This window comes from Anticarsia gemmatalis, chromosome 23, assembly GCF_050436995.1.
Source record: "Anticarsia gemmatalis isolate Benzon Research Colony breed Stoneville strain chromosome 23, ilAntGemm2 primary, whole genome shotgun sequence".
NCBI lineage: Eukaryota > Metazoa > Arthropoda > Insecta > Lepidoptera > Erebidae > Anticarsia > Anticarsia gemmatalis.
In genome coordinates this window covers 7,062,722-7,087,461 of record NC_134767.1, presented here as the reverse complement: position 1 = coordinate 7,087,461, position 24,740 = coordinate 7,062,722, and the positions used below count along the sequence as shown (strand labels likewise).

The 24,740-nt window shown below is 33.7% G+C and overlaps 1 protein-coding gene across 1 annotated transcript in view; it reads right to left on the bottom strand.

The window, feature by feature from the left end:
* The window catches only part of SP2353 (EGF like, fibronectin type III and laminin G domains protein pikachurin), a 198,208-nt gene extending 174,209 nt beyond the window's left edge, over positions 1–23,999 (bottom strand). Inside the window, exon 1 of the mRNA XM_076130043.1 lies at positions 23,786–23,999. The gene's annotated coding sequence lies outside the window, so the exon portion shown is untranslated. The remainder of the gene's footprint in view (positions 1–23,785) is intronic.
* Between the last annotated feature and the right edge of the window lie 741 nt (positions 24,000–24,740).

Genomic DNA, 24,740 nt, shown 5'->3' with positions numbered 1-24,740 from the left:
AATATCGAGCTTTTTTAGATTTTATTACAAGTTCATACATACTATGATGGGAAAAGACTTTTTCCCGACCTAATATTTTTTATACAAACAGTGTATGTATTTCTGAGCTATGTCATTACCAGATAAAAAAAAAAATATGATGCATAATATGCTCATATTTGATTTGAACTTAACATCCCTTATGGCCAGTGTCAAAGTATGTGAAAATAAACAGTGTGTCGAAAACCCTCGTCAAAGTGTCGGAAGTTCTTATGTAATTTTATTGACATATTTGACGTTTGCACGGTATAAGTAAGTGGATAGCAGAAGCATATTATTATAAGAGAGGATATTTTTGTTATGATTTGGCTATTGTCATAAGTTATGCGTATTAAATGTATTAGTAAACGAAGTGTAAGGTTTCTTGGTCAGAGACAAATCTGTAGGTAGTCATTACCTAGTGAGTTAAATGTCACTGTACATGTATCTAATAATTCTGTATCTACATAAAGCTATCCCGAGAGAACTTCACATATATAAAAAAAAAATTGTTGAGAATTTTGTTATTTTCAAAAACCTTCCGTGTACCAATTTAATTGTTTTTAATCATGATACCACAATTTAAAGCCAATAGAAATTTTAATACGTGGTGCATAAGGTTTTCTTTCTTATAAACATTTTTTACCAGTTACTCTCTAACTGTACCTCAATTCTCTACTACTATCGAGAACCGACAACCGACCTGTCATCGAGAAATTTTGTATGAAAATTTGGACAGCGCCTCTGACGGGCGTCATAGGAAACATTTTGGCAGTACATTCTTAATGTCAAATGTCGATAGCTAGCCGGTTGTCGGTAGTCGATAGTGGAAGAGAATCGAGGTACAGATCCGTGTAACTAGTGGTCAACTAACGACAATATCACTTTCGACTAAACTGTAAAAGCACAGTCTCGTTTAGTACAAACAACAACTGGATAATAGCCAGAACCACATTCACTCTGAAGTGAAACTCATAAAAGCAAAGAAACTTTCTTAGTGGTTACAGTTAGGAAAACAACGTCAGTTTGCTAATTACACTAGCCACAATGACAACTACATACTAATTTGTAAAGTAGATCGCTACTGTTATACAGTTATAAATCTATGATAATGTGTTTTCATATACTTTTCAATATACTTTCTCTAGCATATTGAAACCTGTTAATGCTGTAATTAAATGTATTGCTATTTTAGCAAATTAAAGCTCATTTTCGCCACTTCTAGATATGCTTTTAATGCCTTATCATTCAGAAAAAGTAAAAAAAAAAAACAAAAAGCTGTCATATAGCGATACGTTTACTGTGAGCATAATATTTTTTTACTGTTATTATTTATTTTTACCACCTATATTTGTGCTTAATAAGCTTAATTCTCTCCACTTTTGAGCATAGTTCTTAACCAATAAAATAATGAACTCCATCCAAAAAAATACTTTTAATCAAAATCGCAATCGCCCCCGCTACCTCTTATATCTTAAACCATTAACTTCAATGTGTAATCTTTCCAGAATCGCGCCTGTCCATGTGTGTGTAACACATGATTGCGTACAGAGACAACTTCACTACTTGTTTCGCAAACGAACCGGTAAATACGAGTAAACACCGGTAAACACCGGTAAATACCGGTAAATAGCGGTAAAGTGTGGTAATTTACTCGTCGCCAATGGACTGTGTTCGTACAAGTTGGTATCTTTGTGAGACTTGTTCAACAATTCGATGTTTAACTTGTTTAATTTTATTGCTTCTACTTGATAATATATTAGCGGAAAACAGAAAGACTTTAAGCTGAGTTTGTAATTGCGAGTGCTTTGTATAAAGACTGTGGAAACTTTCAGTAAAGTTTCAAGAGGTTAATGATGAATTTCAAGAAAATGAAATGATTGATGGCGTCTTAGCTACGTGAGGAGAACTTATATGAGTAACTAATACAAGTTATAGTAAGTAGTTGACGCTGCCGGTGTTATCACTGCGCTTGTGTTGTGGGTTCCACTCCCAAATTTTGTACATACTTAGTATTACTTAGCCAAAAAATGCTAACGTTTAGTTAAACAACCTAAACTAAAACCATCCTTTTTTTCTTTACTGTTTCTTAAATTTTGATACTCATCGTTGAATATTTATTGTTAGGTATCACAAAGTTTGTGTAACAGTTATTTAGTCAGGATACTGTATCATAAAACACACTCATGGAATGCAATATTCAAAACTGAATCTTACTTTTTATACTATTACGTAATCGTTATATTACCCAACACAATATCAAATTACATGCACAATCTGGCCAATTTCTCTGTATTATATTTAACCAGCTCTCATTACGTCGGCAGTAGTCCATATCGACCACAATCCCGAGTCCGTTACTGCAAAATAACCTCCAATTTCCTTCCCTAATCACATTCGCTACAAATTAAAAGCCAACAGGGTGATTGACCCTTGCTTCCTGAAACCTAAGGCCCGCTTTTATCTTACGCAAACATTAGTCGCGTACGTCGGTCGAGCGTACGAATAAGCACTATGTTCTCCACGGAGATACTCACGTGACGAACAGATTTATGTGTTTCAAATTCAAATTCAAAATATTCTTTATTTCGTAAACTTCGCACAACGTATTTGGAATAGTCATATATTGTATTTTTTGTCCGTTTCGGTAAAGCTGATTACACGTGAGAAAATAAATTTGAGTATCCCTTTCTGATACGCTAAATCTTACGTGTACGTCGGTCAAGCCCAACCTCAGTATAGAGAAACCTGCTGCGTAGGTAAGTATAACTGTGCAGTGTCAATTAAAAAATCGTCTTTATTCGTGCGCTCGACAACAACGTCGCAATAATACATAAAACATACAAATTCTTCTGTTTTTTATGGTCTCTTAAAACATTGTGTAACACGTTCGACTGACGTCTACGACCGACGTAAGATTAGCAGCAAGATCAATTACGTACGCACCGACGTACGCATCTGATTCGGCGTAGGAGGAAACGAAGCCTTATTTAGCCTCCTACGCAATGTATAGAATATTTCGTACTGAGGTCCTAAGTCAATAATGAATGAATCAACCCACGTAGCCTTACTGATCGTTAATCATTTGTAATCAGCTATTGGTATTCCTGTTTTTGCTCAATCAGTCGCTGTTGGGCTGAAAGTTGCTTGATTTCCAGGCTGAAACATCATTAATAAGTATCATTGTGTATAATTTACAATAAGGGGCGATTTCATGAAGCATAGCGCTAAAGCATTTCTTTTAAGGTTGGCTGAGTAGGGATATAATATCTCCGTAGTTTTGTTTGTCCGTCGACATTCATATAACTATTTCTTAATTGGGCCATTAGCTCTTTTAGAATTATATGAATTTATCGCTCCATTCTTTGTAAGCAAATACATTCCAGTTTTAAGGGACACTAAAGGTTTCCCAGAAATCTGGGCTTAACATAGAATTCTGTGCTGACCCATTCCCAGTAACAAGACCTAATGTCCTGTGTATTAATGAGAACAATGTCCCTTATTCTGCTAAATGTGCACATCCCTTTATAATGTCTTGCATAACCTATATTGCATAGTCATAAAAGGACTTATATGCCTTTGCCATCAACCTGAGTTTTTAATATCTTCCTTGAGTGCACTTACGTCCTATCAACCAACGGAACACAAAGATTATTTCACAATGCACGAGTTTTAAAGGATAAATCCTCAAACAGAAGGTAATTAATTAATTAAAATGCACTACAAAGACATTCAAACAATGGTGAGGTTTCAAACAAATATTATAACTGGAAAGCTTGCAGTGAAATGTGAAAACAAATAAAATAAAATTCATAAAGAGTGAATTTCAACGCTTTTCAGGCTATACTTATTATAAACGTACAGCTCTGTATGAATGGATATTTGTTACTATTTTCAGGAAAAAATTACAGAATGGATTGCATAAAAGTTTAACACAAAATATTATTCGACAACTCACACACGATTATCTAATTAAAAAACTAAGCAAAGCTTGGGCTATGATAACTACATAACTAATTAACATACTTATATATTTCTGAATACATACTTATTAGATACACTTACAATCGCTGGGGACAGATGTGCAAGAAAGTAATGTTTTTCGAAATATTTGTACGTTTCACAAATTGTTTTGCATTTGATTGTTCTTCGAGTCATATTTGTATCCGTGTAAAAACTCCTTCTATACAAGATTTCTTTAAGAAGATAAATAGGCGGTATATAATTGTTTTACTCTAAAGTTTGTTTAGAAAATGTTTAATTAAGCAAGTAATGAAGAATCTAACTTAATGAAGCACCTTGTCATGGTGTGAGGTGAAAAAATAATAGAAAACCGTTGACCCAAGAAAAATACAAGCTTGTTTTACTTTTTATTTTTCGTTAGTCTTTTATATGCCCCACTGCTGGGCAAAGGCCTCACCTCTTTCCTTCCAAATCTGTTTTGAGCCATGCCATTGTTTTGCTTATAATCATTATGTTATAACATACTTATAATCTTATATTCACTCGTGTACAAGCTTATAAATAATCTTGTGTGGGAGAAACATACAAAAACGGAGCCTAAACGAGTTGAAATAATCCCATTGTGTCAACTCTAAATTATTTACATAGAAGATCAAAAGCCGCCAGATAGCGAACAATGTAATAATTTATTTGTCATGTACGGACTCAAACGGAATATCGTAGGCGGCTACCGCAGAGTTCCTGAGTAATTGGTACAACATACATACCAAATTCTTATTCAATTACTCACATATTTTTTTGATAAGTCCGTTTCACGTAGCTTCTGGTATAGAATTACTGAGTATTTGCTTCTTTGATTCCTTTTTTTGCATTAAAAATAGTTAAATAACAGAAATCGAAAAGAAAAAAAAATATCGGAATGGGGAATCGACTTCGAAACCTCTCAATTGGCAGTTGCTTCAACTATTGTTCGAGCAACATACAGTTAAGAGGGTTTTAATTAAGCAACTACAACAATTACTTAATTTCTAGAGCTTATTTTCCCCTAACCTTAATAAATTTTAATTATCAAATTGAAAATACATTTTAAAATCCAATATTAAATCCTCTAATTTATTAATTAATAGACAGAAGCCGTAATATACTAAAAGCGACTCAAACCCCACCATCAGACAAGGACAGAGCTATACGAACCATATGGCGCTATCTCTTTCTCTCAACAGAACTTGATTCGCTATAACATACACAACGACCCTACTTCAATAAGTAACTATTTTCAAAATAGAATATTGTACAACAAAGCCTGGTTTCTGGGAATGAGAACACAAAGGCCAGTGAATATTGTGAATTAAACAGGAATATGTAAATGTGTCTACGTTTATGGAAACTGTTAACGCTACAAGAAATTTGTTATTGATTTGGACTGTATATAATAGAATCAACTAACAATAACCACATAGCCTACATCTATCTGTATAAGCAAAACTCGAGTGAAGGTTTATTTGGAGAAAAACAACTGATGAATGTCTTAAAAAAAGGCCAGGTGCGTAGTACTCGTAACCGGCGGTCCTGTATGACAATATTTGTGGGTGTGAATGAGGCAAGGGAAGTTAGTAAGAATCGTACCAAGAGGCATATGGTTTCTGTATACACCTATTAGGAAAAAGGCGTGATATTAAGCATGTATGTATATTGTATGTATGTAAAAAACTAAAATACAAAATAAATATATACGTAATAGATACAAACACCTACATTTTTTCCACAATTCCGATCAAAATTAGCTCAACAATTTATCCATTTAATCCTACCAGTCACACTGAAAGGTAAAATAAGTTTAATGTAAATGTTGTAACGCTAAGAGTCCTCAGTTAAATTAAACATGGCTATTTAAGGCGCCCGTCTGTCTGAAGCAACAGGCAATTTACTAATGCCGCCTTTGATTTGTTTACTACAATTTATTTGTTTCTAGTAGACTGGCCTTGACTGGCCTATAGTACTATTTTATCCCGTTGATTTCGGTACCGTGGGATTTTTGATCCCATCGATCCCATACAAACATTGTCCCTACAGTTACACATATAGAAAACAATTATTAAATTTGGTTCAGTTTTTCAAGAGAAAAGCTTGTATATACACTTTGCTAGTTGTTTTTTTATTTATATAGATTTAGCCTAAGCAGATTCTAGGGTAACTAAATGATGAATTGTGTGTAATACGATAAATGACTAACATTTATTTTTCTTGCATATTCATGTACATAGATTGATGGCAAGATACGTTCGATTATGTTTAGTTATTTGGTATATAAATAGAAATACTTACTTTTGACTACTCTTTGTAAGTTAATTGGTAATAGTGTTTTATTGAAAATATTCCCATTAAAGCTTTAAAAACCTAAACATATATCTATTGTATAATTCAGATATAGGCCGCCTTATTATCCCAAATAATATTCTAACCGGAGTACCGTCCCGATCCTCAGGAATAATAAGGTTGAAAGAAAATGTTCGTAATCAGGAGACTTTTACATAATATCTAACGTAAGGAAAAAAAGGATGGGAGCAGTGTGTTAATTCAACTTTTGAAACAAATTTTCAATTTAATAGATATGTATGTACGTATTATAGAAGAATCTTAGTCTTCAATCTCCCCGAAAAAACATTTGCACCTTTAAAAATCTGATATGATGTGCTATTTGCAATCCAAAACTCCAGAGTAAATATACAAAAATCGCTTATTTCGTCCACCCGATCTAAAGCAAAGAAGATTTAAAAAATTTAAAGTATCACGTTAGCGAAACGGTAAGCCCTTATTTAAGTTGATTGATGTGAATGTGTCAACAGCAGTGGTCGACAGATACCAGCAGCCTAGGCACCTTTCGTAGCGTTGCCTGAATAGCAGCCAATATAAATAGAATACTATAAAATAAATAATAATAATCATTTAACCAACCACGCAGGTCCAAGAATAGCTACATAAATCTCCTTACTGGCCAAGCACCTGTTTCAGTTAAACTCAACATTAATCTAAAGGAATGGATAACAAGAATAGATAGCGAAAAAAAAGTCGATTTTAATTGCGTTATTTTCGTAACGCCTACTCTGAAACAAAACGAATAATGAAAGGCGCGGGTGTGCGTTGTTTTCCTTGATAACATTTTATGCCCACGCCTTTGTGTAAGGCTTTAAGTCCCGTCCACGTGGGAACCAGTTTTTACGAATGTCAATTTCACTTTCTGCCTAAGAATCTAAAATGATTCACGGAATTACTTATCTAAAGTGCCTTATGTGTTTATTCTTCACGACTAAGAATTTATATGTTTTTTTAATACGATTGGAATTTTTTTCCCCGTTACTTAGAATCTGTACTAATAGACTCATAAAACAAGAATAGCATCAACCAAAAACCTTATTAAGGTTTTTAAGTGGTTTAAAGCTCTGTTTCAATCACAGGTACTTGTAGCTAAGATGTGTGAAAAAAATCATGTCAAAACAAACAAAGACATAAATCGTACTAAAGGTTCTAAAACAATCATATTGGTGAGATTACTTCACGCGTACCGCTTCACTACGTTGCAGTCTGATAGAAACGTAACTCTAGGTATCAAAATAGCTTATAGCAATAAGCGATATAATAGTTTACAAAGAGATGTCAGAATCGTGCCTTGGTTTGGTAGTTAGTGTTAGTGCAACGGTTATCACAATCATGAATAGACCTAATTAACAATAAAACGATGTTAGAAACTGCTTAATCGTTTCAATCAAAAGCTTAAAAATCACGCAGTTGTATGTGTCCCAAATAAACCTACCTTTACTTTCATGTTCTGAAACAACAACTCTTTTTTTCAAACAACTGGTTTCCAAAATAGACATTTAGCCGCTTTACTGCTTATTTTACGAGAGCAATGTTCATGATGTGTATATTTTTGGTAGGTTGTCAGGATTTAGAATAAGCCCGGGCGGGATAGGAATAGAGAAATGTGGGTGTCGTATATCTTTAGTTGATCCTTTTGAAAAGAAGTGCGTTATAAAGTAAATCTTGTGATTCCTAGAAAGGTTTTTACAGGTAGTAATTGTAGATGAGGTCAATGACCTGAAAGAAGACATAATCTTTAATTTTTTTTTTTATGCTTCTACGTGCTTATTTATTTATACCTTCCGAATGGAGTGCCTATATAAAGTGTTAATCAACTTAAATGTTATAGTAAATTCAAGCTTATAATATAAGCAAGCCTCTTCAATACTGCACAGATATTACGAAAATAATAGAAACATTTGATTAAATTTCAAATTGATAGTGATAATATTCGGCAGTAGAATATATGAAATTATTTTATATTAAACACTACAAAATATAACAACTAACAAAACATGTTCCTTTTACTAAGAAAACAAGGCAACCTTTTCACACCATCGCGATAGGTAATCCATGTTAAATAAACATACGTCATATAAATATTTATTGTTTGCATTCCTTTTGAGTGAAACACGGGATAACATCGTGAGCTACAGGCATCAGTGGGGTAAAAAACACATTAATATGTATGGGATCGTATCGAGAGTTCAGTGTTACGAGCTGTTGTCTTATTGTAAGCGTAGGAGCGATTAGGAATTATGTTATGATTTTACGATAAGGCTTTTAACCTGATAATTACTTAAGAGGTGCGATATTTGCTGAGTCAAATCAGGGTCTTTGGATTTTTTTTATGTTGTCAGTCAGTACCGTTAAATTACTATTTATAAATTTTAGCACACAATAGTTATCTGAACCTTCAAGACGATTACTTAATATCAAATTGGTCTTGATTAGATAGCAAAATCTTCAAAATTATTTTCCAACACTATCTCCGCAAAACCGAAAAACTATAAACCTATAAAGAAATAGAATTATTTCAACCTACTGAAATAAATATCTCAAAGGTTATAAATAATAACGTATATCAAAAATTTGACATAACTGCTAAAATATATCCGTGCAAAGCCATATTTATTAATATTTGAGCTTAACGTATCAATATATCAAAGAAAACTCTAATGATATAATATAACTGTCTCACTAAACAGTTCTAGTAAAACTCTCTATCCGCTCCTAACTATCGACGGTAGCCCGCGGTCAGTGAGACAGATCCCTAGAGCAAAAGAACTAAGTTAACACAGCACTTGTTTGTAAGAGCAAATTGCTACCTAGTTCCAGTTTAAGAGCTAACTTCTTTACTTTAAACGATGCCGGGTCAGAGTAAAAAGTTCATTGCTGTTGTTTTTGTAACATATTTTTGTAATGATGGCTATACTCGTATTCTTGTTGTAAGACGAACAATTACACAATCTTTTGAAGGCTTTAATGATAAATGTATAGATCACGTCAACAGTTTCAAGTTGTCATTAAAAAAACACCTTTAAGGTTTTAAAACAGTACGTGTGAAGCTTAAATTTCTTCAACCATTATTTAATTTCAAACGGTTTCCTAATATAATTAAATGTAATTTCCTAATAAACGTCAAAGTTTGGCGAGTTTACTTGCAAGAAACACTAATTGTAATATTTATTTATACAAAAAAAAAACAGGAACGCCGAAAGAGTTGTTTAAGACACAGATCATATCGATAATGTCTTGCCAAAAGGTCAGGTGCGTAGTACTCGTAACCGGTGGCTTAGTACGACAAGATTTTTTGATGTGAATGAAGCAGAGGGAGTTTGTTTGTTTGTATTATATAGTACACTGCATAAGCTCCCACTTTACAAAACAAGAGTACGAAACACACATCCTTTATCATCCAAACCTCAATATATCACCGAAAAATCACAAAACCCCTCATTTTCCTTTACAGGCAACGTCATCAGGCTGATTAAAAACACGCGAACATATTCCCGAAGTCCCAGCAGTGGTGACGTCATAGATTGTAATTGATATTAATGAGTTAACATCGTCCCTCGGCACGATGTTCTGCACTTATCTGGAAAATCACTTAATAAATTAAACCAAGTAATATTTATGATGGGATTGTGTCTACTCGCTTGTACCGGTGCTTGGAAAATCAGATATTTTTTTCAAATTGTGGTCGAAAAAGATGTTAGTTGTAAGTACTGTAGAATTTGAGTATTATGGGATGCGGACGGCATAGGGCCTCCCATGTCCTTTAGTAAAATTCTCTAAAATCGGTACTAATGAGTATCGAGAGTATGACATTTCAAATATACTGAAAAAATCGTTTATTCGGCGCCCGCTAGTAATGTTAAAAAGATTCCCATGAAAATTGCTCGATTGTTAGTCAATTGTCTACGAAGTTCATGTTTCGTTCAGTTGCTTTATTTCCTAACATATTCCCGTTTTTATCTGATATTATGCAGCAGTAAAAATGGGCTACAAAAAGCATTTTTGACTGAAACTAAAATTTTAAATTGTAGCGTACGAAAACAGTAAAGTTGTAAAAAGAACCAAGTCTCTAAACTAATGTAAATATATAGTTATATAAGTTCTGTACTGTAAAATAATCTTATTTATTAGTAATAAATAAAAGTCTTAAACCCTGGCAAAAAAAAGTCTCTAAACTCAACAATATTGAATATAAAGTCAAAGGTTCGAGTTTTATTATAAAATTCTTCTTCTATTGTGATTACCGCTAGTCTGATACTCCTAGGAATAGAGAGCGCGCTCATTACCACCCAGCATTATGAATAAGACTCAAACATAAAGGTTTCAATCACCTTTGACGAGCACTCATAGCTAGGATGCTAACCACTTAGAAACGCTTGCAATTAGAAATATAAAAACCTTAATTGCAATTCTATGTTAATTTGCAAATTAATTAAATAAATAAGAGGATTTCTCTACTTAAGTATTAGAAAATAATTTTATCCTTATTGTATGTTTCGTGAAGTAGAAAACTACTCAATTTTAATGAGGGAATGATGGAGATTTTATTTCTTTTTATGTGTAATTGTATTTACAATATTTAAAAGTGATTTCTGCACTAGGTACATAGTTGAGAACGTGCGCTCCTTGACTTGACTATGAAAAAAATAAATACTGTTACACATCAAAGTAAAAGTTATAGGTTTATACGTTCACACGAAAACACATTAGATTCAAACTGCCTAATAAATTGATCATAAATCTTATTAAAGTATGCAAGAACCATTATTACAAACTTTAACTTTCTAAGGTAATTATTTAAAAAAACTAAGACCTCGTAAACTTTAAAAGCAAGAATCCCAAAAGGTTCTTTGACCTTTAAAGCGTCCCCTTCGAAATGCCTTTTATAGCCAACAGGTAATAATAACGTTTGTAGACCAGCTACGAATCTACGACGTAGCAATATCGTAGCACCGTAGCACTCGAAGTTAAAACTCGTAAAACGAAAATCACAAACGTTTGTTTCCAATATTTTATGTCGACGATAAAATGTTAAATAAATGTTTCTTGTACTGAAATGGGAATTCCAATGTTCGTATTATGCATTAGAATTATTTGAATGGAATATTGCAACTGTATTTCATGTTTGTTAAAGCGAATTAAATTTTATATTATGATTCTAATATCGGTCTGATATTGTTCCGACCGAGTATTAGTATTTATTGTACTACAATCTAGTTTAATTTGTATTCGATTTAGAATATTCACATTGTCATTTCCCAAATGATCGCTGCTTTTACTATAATGTAACTCGATTAGTTTGATCGTACATTCCGTGTATTATGTATTATTTTGTCTCTGTTTTTATCTAGAACTTTTGGAACATTCTTTTTTCTCTAATCATAAATCTTTACACACTGAGTCACAATTTTCGGAATATATGAAGGCGATGTCTACTTTTTTAGAGGGCTCAGATTCATTTTAGTTATGTAGCGTTCGAGTTGAATTAGAAACTGTAACTACTCTTTTGAACGTCATTTTATAAGTTGTTATAACTGGACCTTTCCACATTTCCCTTAACCTCAATCGATTCATTTCTACACTCGCCACTCAGCCACGGAGCCACTGGGATCAGACGCCGAAAATTTAAACCGTACGAGTACTCGTCGGCTTCCTTCGCGTCAACGCACGGCCCTTGCCATTATAATCCAGTGCTTCGATTATCGTCGGCTCCTCACGTTGGCCCCAATATGGGCCCCAACGCTGTTCGTCCAACGTGTGGATCTATAAAATGGCATTGGTCTCGACGTTGGGGCGAGCGTTGGTAGTTGGCCGGCTCGTGTCGGTTTCGTCAAAGGAATCCGCGCCAACGCTCGCGATCTGACGGGACAGAACTAGTTTATTTGCCAACGTGTGTACGCCTCACTGACTTTGCAGTCCAACGTTGGGACCAACATGTAGAGTTGGCCTATTGGATGTAACAAAGGATTTATAACTACATCAGGGTGTACAAGGTGCTGGCCTCATAACCCCGACTAACCTTTCCACTGAAGTTTAAATATTCATGATTCGGGGAAAATTTTCCTACCAAGCTTATTTTCATTAGTAGTTTTCAGTTTTATGTATGCAACTGTTGTATGTTTGTTTGCTTTTTGTAAACGTTGCAGTTTTTTCAACTGCTAATAAAACTTATCGGGCTTGGGATTAATTAAAACTACTTTGTACGAATGTTTTTTGTAATGCTACAAAAACTAGCATAAAGCTTTTTAATTTTTTGTTCGTTTATTTAGGGTTTTCAAATATATATTGGACTGACAGTTTATTTTCTGGGGCTGTTTTCATTCGTTGAACGATTTGAAAAACATAAAATGTTGGTTTGCATACATTTTCTGCTTGTTGAGGTCTAACTAACATAAGCACTGTACTAAAATTCATAAAAATTTACAAATAGACTGACCGCTGAAAACTGAAGACAAGCACAGCCTATACTTTAAAAATCTATTTAAGCGAACAGACCTACGCGGATAAGTTAGTGTTTAAAATAAGAGTGGAATGCCTGTTATTTCATTGTTAGTGGTCAACCAAGCTGCAAATGTATTTAAGCCGCTAAAAAGCACGGCTTAACTCTGTTGACAGCTTCCTTTGCGAACAAATAACCAGGTTACATTTTAATTTGCCGGTGTACACGCACCCTAATCTGGCTATGACACAACCAATTTACTTAATGTCGTTCATCACGAGGCCCGTAAAATGTAAAGACCTTTTTAAGACCCATTCCGTAACATGGAGGCCATTTTTAAAAGGTACAACGGTGCGTCACTTCCTCCTATACTCGTACTTTAATATTCTGTGAAGAATTCCTGCTATAATTTTGGTTAATGATTTTTGTCGTGTTCAAATGCATCCAGACAGGTGGGCAAATATCGTGGACGGTGACATCGAGGTAGGTTGTGAAACATTTGCGTGACGACTTAGACACCTATCTTGGCAAGAAATGGCGGAGAATTGAGAACAGAGGAGTATCTTGGGGAAGACTTTTGCCCAAAAATAGGACATTTTTGTTATAAAAAAATATGGATTTGACAATAAGCTGTTTGAGAGTGCCTCAACAGAGTATAGCTAGCTGTGTCCACTGGTCTGAAACACTCAGTGAGTTCAGCAACCTTTAGCAGAGACATACTATAGATGGGTAGTCACCACACAAGCACGGAGATTTTCTAAGGTACTAGAGGTACTTGGGCTGAGCGTCTTCAATAAAATAAGAGTCGTTAAGCAATTTCAAAAGCCTTTAGTAGGCTTAAAAACTTTGGCAATAGGGTGATCACTAACCATACAATAATTAAATACTTCTAGTAACAGTAAAAGATATATAAAATTTAACAATTACATTAACAGTAAAATATATTAAAACTTGCACCTGCAAAAATATTCAGTTTAGTCAGCTATATGAGCTCGTAATGAGTTGGTACTAAAGTTCACTAAACGTTCACTAACAGAGGTGGGTAACCTTTGCACGGCACACAACTAAATGATCGTAAAACTGTACTTGTTCGTGTATTAAAAAGGAATGCTGATGGTAGAAGTCCCTGAAGCGTAAAAATAAGCTATTAATTTTTTAACGCAGTTAAAAAAGTTTGTATTGTGGTGTTTGTATAATTTATTGTCAATCAAATTATGTATATGCTGTACATAATTCTTACAAAAAAAAACTATTCATCGGATTTCCGTGGAACCTCGTGTGGAGTGCCATCTTTCAAACCATAAAGAATTGTAAAAATTGGTTCACCCAGTAAAAATGTATAGAGTAACAAACACGAAAAAACACACTCAGGCGGCCTGAGTACTTCTTCTTTTTCTTGAAGCCGTTTAAAAAGATACCACTTAATTGAACTAAACAATATTTATATCAAAGTTTGAAACGTTGAAGCAATGATTTACTCCTAACAACAGATAAAAAATCCACAAAAATGATACTTCCGTAAGCCCGACCTTAGCGATCCTTTGTGCGGCTGAATAAAGAAACGTCACGGCCAAATTAAAAAAAAAGTCTTTGGAACAAAACGCCCCGGGGAAGGGTTTCGCTCGTGTATTTTCGTATGTGTCAAAATGTAAATATTTGCGATGGTTTGCACCCAGAAATATCCTGTTTGTTGTGGTTTTTAACAATTGATATGTATACTTGTATTTCTGAGGTATACGTTATTACTTCGGCTGCGTAAAAAGATTTTTCGAGGAAAATAGTTTGTATATTTGTTACTCTATACTCTATACTCTATAGCGCCCATAGCCAGTTGCGCTCACCGGTCGATAAACGATCTGTAAGTTAAGCAACCCTTGGCGCGGCCATTCCATAGATGGGTGACCGCATACTGATATTTGGGCTGGGCGTCTCCGTGCTTCGGAGAGCACGTAAAATGTCGATTCCGGCTGTTGTCTACTAAGATAACAGTCGTTAAGCCATGTCAAAGGCCTCTCGGGCGGCTTGAACAACTTTAACACTAGGTTGACCACTAACCATACGACAAACAATAACTCTATATAGCAAAATAATATACTGAATGAATTTAGATGAAAATGGCATACCATACGTAGGCTAATTTTCAACCCAAGAATTCTTTCTATGCGCACGAATTCTAAAATTCTATGCGTAAGCGTAATTAGCTAGCTGCTTGTTAATAAAGAATACTAAAATACGCTTCAAATAGCGTCACAACAAACTCCATGACACACTAACCACATTGAAAAATGTCTTCACTTGAATTTTAGAATGTTAGAATTCGTCCCTTTTTGAACATCTTTCCAGGTCGCGTGTGTTGACTGAACACACTCACGTCACTCTGTACATACGGACCGCAAAAGTGCGACCTACAAAAATGGGAACGTAAAAATTCTGCAATTTTAGTCTCTTTGCTAACTCTTTTTGAACTTGCTACTGCTTTCAAAGGTTTGCTTAGGGACTAACCTCAAAATATTTGAGTGAAGTAAAAAGATGAATAACAAATTATTTTTATTATGGTAAGCAATACATACTACATTTGTATAACGAAATGATTTGCTTAGGTACTGAATATGATTCTAACAAACCACTCTTATTTCGCTATACAAGCTTCAGTCGATGACTGAATCACTGAACTCGTCTCTGTGAATGAATAACTCGAAAAATTTATTCTCCGTCAAAAATATATTTGTAAATGAAGTATAGACTACCTTTCTGCCAAATTTTATAAAATCTGTACTTTTTGGGTGTTAGAGTAACAAACATACTCAAAAAAGGTATAACTTTAGATAAAATTTGAATCTCAACAATTTTACCTCACAAATCCAGAAAAATACACAATTTTAAACGTGTAAAAACCATAAATAATCGACACAATATCCCGGTCATATCATCCCATCATATTGGTATAGAATCGTCGCGTTATAATCCACCACAGTGAATGAAACAATAACGACAGTGCTTCCGACCTTTTTGTCCTTATTTATGTATGTAATTACAGAGGTGTTTGTTTTCGAATCTGACTGCGGTGTGAACTTCCATTCATACATGTAGGGTTTCCATATTGGGTATTTTTGGTATATGAAGGGATTGTGGGTTACATAATAGTGATGACAAAGTGACGTATTTTTGCCGCCAGATAAGATTGGCAACCCCGGTTGCTCAGTGTGGTGGACTCAAGGTTTAACTTCTCCCTCATTCCGGGAGGTGACTCTTGCCTAATAGTGGGACAGTAATTGGTTGAACCATTGATATGTTTATTCGAGTTTTTTTTTTAAATACTAGTTTTGTTAGGATAATATCTGTCAACTTGTTCGAATTTTTATTTTTAAACAATTAAAAAATGAATGATCTGCTCTTACATAAAATCCAGTAATTATACTCATTGCTCAACTTTGGCTTTTTAACTAGGTATATCGTGACTATTTTCAATACTGGTATCAAGAATATCAATCTCGAAATTCTAACACAACTTGACTGTTTTATAACAACATTATTGAAAAAACTAAATTGAAATCACTGCATCCGTTCAGGAGTTATGATGCCACAGACATACAGACACACACACACACACACACACACACACACACAGACAGACCCGTCAAATTTATAACACTCCCCATTTTGCGTCGGGGGTCAAAAAGTCAATTTAAAGATATATGACAATCGCTGTCAAAAGCATATGAAGGCAATTTCACAAATAACGTCAGTTGTAAGTTGAATGAACACAAACAGATATTTAGTTGCAATATTTATGAAACGTCAAAACAATCAGTGGAATTATTTCAAACTAATTATGTACACTGAATTGTTAAGCTTTGTAATACTGTGATGATATTATGAAAACGAAATCTGTATGTTTGTCTGTTCTAAAGTAAGGCGTTCAGACTAAAATCATGACTATTGCAATGTATTTTATACTTTGCAACTACTTACTGTAGCCCCCAACTCGGCTTAAAACATTTTTTTGCTTAAAAGTAGTTTTTTTTCATTGAGGTACATGTAGTATCACATAATCGCACATAATATAATCGTTATTCGTTGAAAAGACTCTCCAAATCCCTTCATAATAAAAAAGATCAAAGCAGGCCTGGTATTTTTGAAAACTATACTATGTGAAGATTAATCTAATATATAAAATTCTCGCGTCACAGTTTTTCGTTACCGTACTCCTCTGAAACGGCTTGACCGATTCTCATGAAATTTTGTGAGCATATTGAGTAGGACTGAGAATCGGCCAACATCTATTTTTCATGCCCCTAAGTGACACTTTTATTGGCAAAACAACGTTTGCCGGGTCAGCTACTATTGCTATATAATTAGTTTTAAGAAAGAAGATGGAAGTAGTAAACAACCAATCTTCTAATGTTGTATTTTGCAAACATACACACATACATAAAAACTAAGAACCGTCTAGTCCGAAACAATCAGTAGATCACAAAAATATACAAAATTAATCCGAACAAAGCCATGTTTGAAGCTAGTGCTAGCTCAAACTAACTAAGTTATTAATATGATATTATTAATTAACACAGTTAATCATAATCCTGTGAATCGCAAAGCTTAACTAATTAGTTTGTGATATTAATTTAATTTAACTCAATCTGTTTTCAAGAGATCTCATTTGTTTTATACAAAAGAACTTTTATGTTAATCTTTTATTGTTAAAGCATTACTCGTTTTAATTATAATATCTTTAAAATATTGTTTTTAAATCCCTAAAATAAAGATAAAACAAATTAAATTTAAGTAAAGAAGTAAGATACCTGATAGTGATTTAATTTCACTCTTACCATGGAATTGAGATCTTCATCAAATCTAATGCATTTTCATTCTCAATTAGAAAGGGAAAAACCAATCAGATGAAATGTGTCGCAATAAATGCGTAGAATAATAGACTGCTTTTAGAAAGAACTAGCTCATACAAGTATCCGAAAATGAGTATACCGTTGTTATAAAACTAAAGTCTTTAAAATCAAAAAGATCCTAATAATCTTTAAACACACAGAATTTCACCGGAATTTTCTTTTTCGCTCTAAATATCTCTCCATTTTGCACGTACTAACCCGACGTTGAGTTTCTGAGCAGTCTGTACCAACTCCCCTGATACAATTTACCGATAATAAATGCAGAAATATCTTCGCAAAAATTCTCTACAATCCGTTTTGAAAAGTTTTCGAAGGAAGCGCTACAGTTTTTGGGATTATTGATCCAATTAGTGGTACCGCTGAATTCGAAAGTTCAGGACAGTTGGGAAAGATAACAAATGTCGCTGAAAGATTTCTGGCTAGTATTAATTGGTGCCGGTTTTGAATGGGGTCGAGACAAATGGGCGAGTTCGTGTATTATATTATCTTGGGGTTATCGGAACTTTGGCTTGGTGGAACATATATTTCGTTCATTATAGTCTGATATGAGTCAAGCTTCTATATTATTACTAAAATACGGAATTCAAGTTTACTATAACAAAATTTTATTGTAGAATATATTTTAATCAAAGTGAGAATTCATCAATTTCTCTTTTAACTTCTATTTAAACTTACCTTTATGATAATCTGTGATTATATTATCAAGATTGCCTTTACATGTTTTACCCATCACATTTTAATACGTACTTTGAACGTTTACATGTTGAACGATGTTGTAAATATCATTTACAACATCGTTCAACATACATCGAACCACTCCAATTTACAACAAGTCCATTATACCCCAAATATCAAAAAACTTATATATCGTTAACCATACCTACAAATATAATAAAAAGTTCAAAGCAACGCGACTTATTTCTAGTACGACCACAGAAAGGGTAGAAAGGTGTGGTTCAAGTGAAGCCTTTGGTATTCACCCCCGTCGTTTCATCGAAGCTCTATAACTTTTTTTGTTTAAAAACGTGGCGCGAGAGGGTTGAGTCACGGGAACATTTTTTTTCTTTAGTTTTTTATTACTGAGTATTATATTTAGTTTTAGAGTGATAAATTGAATGTGTTTACAAAATAAGAGCTAATTTTCCAGTTTTTTTTCGATAGTTAAAAAACTGATCTACAAAAACATATGCACTACAAAACTGGTTATTTTAATTCTATAATGTTTTTTTTTTGATAAAATTTTGTTATCGTTAAAAGCGTTCCATAAGTATTTTATAAGTTTATTATAAAGTTGTTAAAAATATATCTGATGTAAAAATAAATAGCACATAAAATGTAACATTTTTAAGTATTCTCAGAAAAATATAATTAATTAATTCGCGGAAATGTTGCACAAAATTATGTCGCATACGACAATAATAAAATGAAATAACAAAAATCATGGAAAATTCTGGAACATTTCATTGTACGCAGAAACTCGCATAATTAAATACATGTCTGCTTCTGTGGACTCTTGTTTAAAATCTTTATGCAAATGCATCCGTATTTAATATAGTGCCACAGCTCTCTCAAAAATTATTTGTATACGGAAATGAAATATTTATTACCTCAATATGATTCGCTTTTTTCAACCGACTACAAAAAGAGAGGTACTTTTCTTTTTATTAATTAAAGATCCACTATTCACCACTTCAAAATATCTATCAGATTGCTTCACACAAAGAATTTTACCACAGATGAAGCCAGGTGATAATTATTTTAATACTAACATTAAGATTTCAATTTATTCAGCAGATGCTTTATCTGCTACTTAAATATAAACTGTGATATTAGCCCTTATTCTAATTTTATTCTTAACTAAACATTTTAAAACTTCTTTTTATTTAAATGGAATGAAGAAGGTCTACAATAACCCAATTTTCGAACGTAATAACAACACAACTTCACACACGAAGTCAATATTCATCAACGTATGAAAGATTGACATTATTAATTTAAAATTTTCCGATTCGCAAAGAGAACTGACAGGTCGGTGAACGAATTTCGTACTTTCAGTGATCAATATTGAAGAATAATTGTCACGTCATATTCGTTCATTCGACGCAGCTTGATTTTACGAATGAGATTTAAAATATTCAGGTGTTTTATACAAAGAATAATAAAAAATATCTAGTTAAAAATATTTGTTGAACACGCAACTGGGCAGACTTTACAGTTTCATGTATTTAGAGAAAGGCAACGCTTGCAAAAATAATTAGCAAATGTCACGTTAGTTTTATTTTTACTATATAAAATATATGAAGAGAACCTTTTACAAAATCTTTGAGGACTTTAATAGTAGGACCTTTTCTACGTCTGACAAGAATAACGTTTCCCATAGAATAAACAAAGGCTTATCAAACAAAAGATTTATGTCCAGACCTTCATATAAAACTGATCAAAACACGGATAAATCCTTTTTCGTATTTCTAAAGTGTCACAGAGGCCGGTCGGACGTAGTCAATGAATAAATTTTGTGTTGCGTACATACAGTGCTGTGTGCACAAGTTTATCGTATCGGTGCGATCAACCGGTTATTCTTTGGTAAAACAATATTCGACAAGTTGATGTAAAAATTATTGGATAATGTTGTAGAAGCTGAACAGATGGCTTTTCAGCGGTCCGTGTTTCACCGTTTGTGTGTTAGATTATAGTCACGGTATATTTATTTGTGATCGAGATGGAGTCCGATCTCTGTGTGGTATGTGTGTTAAGCAAAATATGCAATTGCTTAGACTTGCTTATTATGTTATCATATCTATCAAAACTAAGTATATTTATTCGTGATCGTGGTGGAGCCTAATCTCGGTTTTGTAGGTTTGTTAAGCAAATTATGCAAATGCTTAGACTTGCTCATTATATTATAATATCTATCAAAACTAAGTCCTAACTACCGAAATGCACATACGGTATGAAACTCATGTAACATTACATAGTATGTTTCCTATTGGTAAATTGAGGTATCACTATTATTTAAAGCAGTATTCTTCCATGGCTTATTTTCCTCTCTGTACAAGCTGGGTATATTGCTGAAAAGCGTATCTCAAACACGATGATTCACGAATCACAGAGTGGCAAGTAATTTACCATCGCACTTCCGATCTCGTTTCCAAAACAATTACCGGAGCGAACTACTCAAACCGATGCGTAAACCATTATTGAGCCCCGTAACCGGTCAAAAGTAATTATTCAAATATGCTAAATTGTTATTGATTTGTATTGAAAACGTGTTGAAGCCTTCACGTGGTGGCAGGCTTTTGAAGTTGGACCCGAGTAGACACAATAGCCCGAAGGTCCTATTTAATTACATTTTATGAAGCGCTTTTATAAAACTTAATTGCGTTTGTGTAAACTATTGGTGAATATTTTAGTGCTGTTGGCTTGTTATGAGTTTTTGTTGTATATACGACTGTTAACCTCTATCTTTTTCGTAACCAAATCTAGATTTTTTGACGATAGAGAATCGAGATTCTCTAGCACTATTGACTACCGACAACCGGCTAGCTATCGAAATTTTGACATTTAGAATGTACAGTATACAGTATATTATCTTAACCTGTTTCACTCGTACCATTAACGTGACATCTACATTTATGTTCTAGAAATGAAACCGAGCGTAAAGTTCTAAATCTCGGCCTCCCGACCACAATGTAATAATTCTTGTACTTAATGCTTTTCCTTATATTAACTATCTTAGATAAATATATTATGTGTTTCGAGATGTAGGTTAAGAGTAATTTCACTTGAAATCGTATAAGAAAATAACTTTCATTTATATCAAATATAATTAATATTTTGCCGAATAGATATTGCTAAAAAAATGCGTTTTCGACTATTTCGTAACACTAAAAACCAATAAAAGAAGAATAATAAATAGAGTGACGTATTCGAAGAGTATATTCACTTTATTATTTTAGTTTATTGACCGAATTCACAGGTGACATCCATTGGCCACTATCGTTTTTTCGTAATCGGAATGATATTTGGTTAGTCGAAATTATGGTAAAGTCGTATACAACGATCTTGTAGAATTATATCTATAAGAGTAGTATAAAAGAAAGATTTTTTACGTCCTAATTATGTTTTTTTTATATTCTTAGTTTCTTAAAATTTATTTCATTTTTAAGGCAATCTGAATGGTAACTACGTTTCCACTCATGTAGGTAGGTAGCTGGTAAGTTCTATTCCAAAAAAAAAATCTATATAAGTTATTATTTTAAAATAGAGTTATTTAAAAACACAAAGGACTCTCGTGTCGTACAATTCTGGGTAAACAGAATCCTTATAAGATCATACCTTCTTTCTTAAGAGTAGTTCTCGGAAATGTTTCTTCTAGAATATATCCTTATTATTTTATTTTAAAAGAAAACTAAATCATTGGTGATATTTTTCTTTATTTTTAAGTAGTCGTTTTATTCTTTTTTTTTTAAGTAAAGCCTACCTTTGCTTAACCATAGTAGCTCTACATTCACAGATTGCCTGTGAATGTAGAGCTACTTCGTATTATTGTGTAGCTCTACATTCACAGATTGCCTGTGAATGTAGAGCTACACAATAATACGAAGACACGCAAAAAAGAGATTTTTCAATATATACTGTATTTAAATCTAATATAAGAAAGATTACAATTGCTTCAAAACACATTGTCTCTACTCTCATCATAATAAATTAATGTAGAGTCATTAACTATGCTTAATAAAGTTAGTCGTGTACAATGAACAACGCGAATAAAACACCTACTATCATAATTAAACAAAATAATCTAGATTATCACAAATCCCTAGAGACGACTCTACATCTCTACTAGTAATTATAGAGCAAATAACGCCGTACGAACATCAAATGAAAATTAATTTTATACCACATTATCTGGCTTTAGGCATCAGCTGAGTAATCCAGGATTGATTTATTTTAACCTAATTTACTTTGAGCTTTTGCAAATCATTGTATTTAATGTGAAAATGTCGGTGTCAGTTGAAAACCAAGCCTTCTTTTTAAACTCTACATTTTTTGCTTGGAACTTAATGGGCTGGCGAGGCTTATAAGGGTTGCTCCTTCTATTTATTGAATTGGTCTTAATGAAAGGTCGGGTTTATAAAATGTAGAGATACTGGTAGAGTCGTCGTCATGAGATTTTCTTTGTATAAGATTATGTTGGTTGTAACGGAAATAAAGAATTATGATAATGTGAGTAGTATGATTGTGTGTATAATTTTGCTAGAGTTATAAAAAAAATAGGTGATTTAATCACCTGAATAACTAAAAATATAAAATTTAGATTCTATATTATCTAAAGTTAGAACTAAAATTGTATTACTCTTAAAAAAATGTGCCATTAAGAGTAGTCCCTTAATTAGTTGAAATATCTTCGTCGATTATAGAACAAAATATTTTGACTCTACATTTCGTACTCATTGTAATTATTTATTAAACTCCGTAGAAAATATGCAAATATTGTATAAAATATCATAACCATTAAAATGCACGGTATTCACAGTAATTTATGTAATAAACAGTGTACTGAAATAAACGACTGAACGAATAATCATTTCGTTCTCGCAGTAATTTACTCCTGGAAATTACATTTCAGTCACGTTACAGCGGCTGAAACTGATTTACTTAGCTTCTCATTTCTTGGAACGCAGTAAAAAGCAATTTTATGTAATAAACAAACTGTTATTAAATACTAATGAAGCCGTCTAGACAGGCCATTGTAGAACACCATTTACGGTTTCAACGTCTTTAAGTAAACTAATTATGTAAAGGCGGCTGAAGGAAAAACATACGCCCTCAAAACAGCCGAGGCGTGTACGAGAGCCAAAACTTTCCAAAATCAATAAACTGTATAAACATTCTAAGCAGACATTAATGTTTCTTTCGGTGTAACACACACACGCGCGGTTACGTTCATTCGTAAATCGTGTCGGACGTGCACGCACACATGCACACACACGCGCGCTACGAGGAAACGCGCGCTCACTTAAACCTAATAACATTCCGTTTGTTCTTACAGCTACAGATTAATAATTTACACTACTGTACTCACAGGCTTATATCGGTTGTTATCCAGTAAAATCCGGTTTCCACGTAGAGTACAGTCCACGGCACTACGCGACTCGGTAACCAGACACGCGATGATTATTACGTCAGACACAAACACTATAACACAGTACGCAAGTAATATTTGTATGGTTCTCAGATCTTTATGGATGGTCGGAACGCGGAGACGGCGAGGTGAGAGGAATACGCGCGACTCGGCGGCGTCAATACGCGGACTGAGCGGCCATGACAGTTTCGGCTGGGGTGCGGGGCGCATGCGCGCTGCGCCCGCCACCTTAAGGTCATTCCCCATTGTTCACCTCGTGATGAGGGTACAAAATTGATGCCAGCTTCAATTCCAACTGAAGAAACCTTTTTAACTTTCCAAATCCTGTTTCAAGAGAATGGCTGATTTAAAATGGCGACTCGTTACGAGCTCTAATCTGTTCTTTTATGATGTCAGCCCGTTTAAACTGTCATCGTTGCATGTAAAAGCTCCTTAATGAATTTTATTAGATTCTGCTTTGGACTAGGGCCCTCCTTTCGGCTTGTGACCCCGGTGTATGGGATGTTTATGATATTACGTGCTAGGGTGAGCTATCGCTTTTCATTTATCTCATCATTGTTATCTGCTTTTCTTCACAATAAAATGTACCGAATTTTAAACCGTCCGTTGACCGTACAGGTCATTAAAAGTTAACCCAGTCAAGAAAAGTTACATTACTCACTCTGAAAAAGAAAATATTTAGTGACCGTACAGGTAATTAACTCAGTCAAAAAAGGTCTACTTGAACGGAATAATAAAAAAAAATCGACATCCATTATTAAACATTATTACAGGGAAGGATATGATAATACGATAAAATAAACTAGTCTGATGCCTGCATAAAACCAGTCAAAACTGCAATTCAAATATTCCTAGCAAAACTTTTCAACAAAAATTGTACTCTCCCCTGAACGAC